The sequence below is a fragment of the Phodopus roborovskii genome, unplaced genomic scaffold, assembly GCF_943737965.1.
Source record: "Phodopus roborovskii unplaced genomic scaffold, PHOROB, whole genome shotgun sequence".
NCBI classification, from domain to species: domain Eukaryota; kingdom Metazoa; phylum Chordata; class Mammalia; order Rodentia; family Cricetidae; genus Phodopus; species Phodopus roborovskii.
The window spans coordinates 3751438-3755163 of record NW_026126443.1 but is presented as its reverse complement, the minus strand read 5'-3'; positions in this window follow the sequence as shown (position 1 = coordinate 3755163).

Genomic DNA, 3726 nt, shown 5'->3' with positions numbered 1-3726 from the left:
ACATGTCCAAAGCTTCAGACTGATAATACTGAAGAGAGAACTCAATATCTAAGAGTGCTTGCTTTTGTTACAGAGGAATTTGTTCAGTTCCCAGCACCCATGTTGGGATTGCCATAAACTCCTATAATTCCAGCATCGACACCTGAGTACACCTATTCATATCCATTCACATAACTAAAAGTAAATCTTAAGAGAAAACACAATACTGGATAAATTACAAACATAAGCAAATATCTATGAATGTATGAAGCAATAGAAATAAGTGATATTTGTATATCTGGGTCTGTTTTATTGCTCCTGTTTCCAGTTCTCTTCATTTTCCTTCATCTCATGATTTGATTGTATTTAACAGGTGAATAAGTCTTCATTCTATATATAGAGTCCTTTTATTTATACGTTATTTATTTGATGATACATATAGGTTCGATTCATCTCTAAGTGCCAAAAAACAAGCATGTAGAACTTATAGTCCCTTTTACATATATCCAATAGAAGTTTGTTGAGAAGCTTCTACAATGATTTGTTGAAGTGGTTAATATTCCTACCAGCATTTAATAAGGATTCCTCATTACCCTCAACCTCAGCAGCATGTATTGTCATTTGGTTTCTGGATATTAATCATTTTGCAATGTATTAACAATTCATTCGAGCATTCAAACCACCACTTGTCTTTTTGTCTATCTTACATCACTACATCTCACCTTGATCATTCCTGAAACCCACTATAGAGGTAGTGTTTTGGTTAAGAAATATTTATCAAGGGCTTGGGTATTTGAACACTTGATCCCACATTTTATTTGTTTGTTTGAAGAGGTCATGGTAACTTTTAGGGGATAGATGGAACCTTGCTGAAGGCAGTGCATCACTGGTAGGGCATTGGATAGAGTGAGAAATTTTAGCCTCATTTCTCTACCAGTTTAATCTCTTTGTCTCTTGTATGTGCAAAAAAAAAAATTTGTTTGTTATATGGCACTGTATCTTTTGACACACAAACAGATGTGGACTCATCCCAGGTAGAGATAGACCACTTGAGTATATAGTCTGTATTATTATATATTGGCTACATGTTTTTTATTTTTTATTCTAAGAGACTCACAATTAAGTAATTGCTCTGGTTCACAGAAGCATCTTACGACCTTTGAATGGTATAAATTCTGTTAAAGTCTCTGGACACTCTTGAAATGGAAATAAGCAAATGTTGCATTATGACATGGCTATGAGTATGTGGAGGCCAGGGAGTGGCATATGGTGCCTGAGAAGTGTCCCCTGAAAGCTCAGGTATTTGAACACCCAGTTGGGGGTGCTTTTTAGGATTTCTAAAAGCTTTAGGAATTGAACCTTGTTGGAGGATGTTTGTCCCTAGGGAGAAGGTGTTATTTCACGTCCTTTCCCCACTTCTGGTTCACTTTCCCTGGTTTTTGTATACACTGAGATGTGACTAGCCAAATTTCAGTCATTAGAGTCATTGATATGTATTTTCCATTTGCAACCATAAGCTAAAATAAATGCTTTTGTAAGACACTTTTGGAAATGGTGTTTTATCACAGCAGTGAATGGAAAAAATAAGAATTCCATATCTCCATGATATTGAAGGAACAGAGACAGACACATTATGTTTCAAAATAAAATATGTTTGTTCATTGTAGATACTTAGTGATGCATATTTAAATTTGATAATTAATGCATCACAAAACTTTGTTTTTCATAGTTCAGATGTTCAGCTTTACACATGTTAAGGCTAAAATTTTTTCTAAGTTTTATGGTAAGAAATTGTGTAAAGAACCAGAGAAATGAGAGATTATAATCAAAACCACTTGTATCTATAGTATACATGTTGCTATAATAAAATCTTTGTAATAATTTATCAATAGAAATGTTTTATTTGGCCTCATGCCTTTGAAAAATTTAGTGTAATACCACATAGAACCATTGTTTTGTGCCTTATCAACACTCTGTGCAGGAACAATGGCAGGGGTTTGAGATGTGCATGACAGTAAATTGCTCACATCATTTGCTAGGGGGAGTGAGAAGAGAAGTTGAGGGAAGAAAATTAGAGGAAGGGATGAAAGAGAAGGGGAATGATGGGAAGGGAGGAAAGAGAACAGAACAGAGGAGGAGAGGGAAGGGAAGAGAAGAAGAAAAATGTGAAGCTTGGTTCCCACAGCTTCTTCAGTAATATCTTAATTGAATAACAGCCTCCTATTATGCAACATGTACCAATAACTCCACCCTGTATATTATTAAATCAATAACTGAACTTCCAAGCATCATTTATACAAGCCATAAGAGGAAAAATATGTAGGTCATAGCTTTTATTTTAGCAAATCATTATTAAGTCTTTTTAATTCTGCATCAAAATTAAAGTTCTCATATACTACAGCACAATCTAGGAAAATAAAACATAGAAAAGTTTTAGATTTTTATCTTAATTCACTTAATTTATGTTGCACTTCCATTACAGCCTACAAGATGAACATACCATTAAGAAGATGATTTATTACTGATGATATATGTTTGTACATTGTATATATTATCAAATGATTTGGTTAATATAATATCTCAATCATGTAAATAGAGGGTTGCTTGCTTTCTATTTTACTTAGCTTTGAATTTAATTCATTCTTATACTTCCTCCCTCTTGCTATGATATTTTTGCTTAAGTAATATAAATAATGTCAATGAAATAACTTCAGTAATGGATGCAAGAATATGACACGTGTACAATTTCTACTGTGCCAGGATTAGGAAAACTGTGTGTTGTAAATGGCAATGTGAGAATAGAATATTTTGACTTTGGGAAAATTGATTTAACAAGTGCCCAAGAGCATTTTCCAACTGCTCCTTTCCAATCTGATATTAATATACATCTGTTTTATTTGTTTGAAGATTATTCTGAGTGCAAATATGTGTCAAATTAAGAAATGCATTGTAGTGTGAATGTCAAAATATTGTGTTTCTGACTCTTAGATTCTGCAGTAGCCTCTTTAAACAAAATCATTTGGCTTTAGATTACAGATGTTCAGTTCATATTTTCATCTATACAACAAACTTTCTTTTTAATTTTTATTGAAATGCAAACACTATAATTATGTTATAATTTTCTCTGAGTTTATTAAGCTACAGAAACCTAGAGCTACTTTCCAACTTGTTTCAGTAAAGTGATAAAAATAAAATAATCGATTTATCCATGGAATCTAGAATCAGTATGTGATAGAATAGAAAAATACACATAGACTGTAACTCTACAGTGAAGACTGAAATGAAGAAAGGGAGGTTCCTAACTAACTACATATCTCTATGGAGCACATAAGAGGTTAGCAGGGGAGTGTTAATAGGCCTCAAATCATCTGAGGAGTTGGACTCCACTGAAACAGAAGCTGACCCCAAATAGCCATGAATTACAGGACCCTCATAGTTTAGAAGGCATAGCTACAATCCCACCATTGAGTTCTAATTCCAGGCTCCAAGTACAGGAATACCAGACTGCCAATAATATTGCAGGCTTATGTTACTCTATATTTTAGACTTACCTGAGAAATATTACCTGTATTTGTACAACAAATAATTATAATTATGTTTATAGAACAAGAATAATCTCTGATGATGACTCCTAAACTTTCCCACCTCAGGGATAGATCTAAAGTCCTTGATAACTTTGTCCCTTATCAGCCTCCAGTTCTCTCCTTACCCTTAGGATCTGGGAATTTTAACTCATTCCATGAGCCC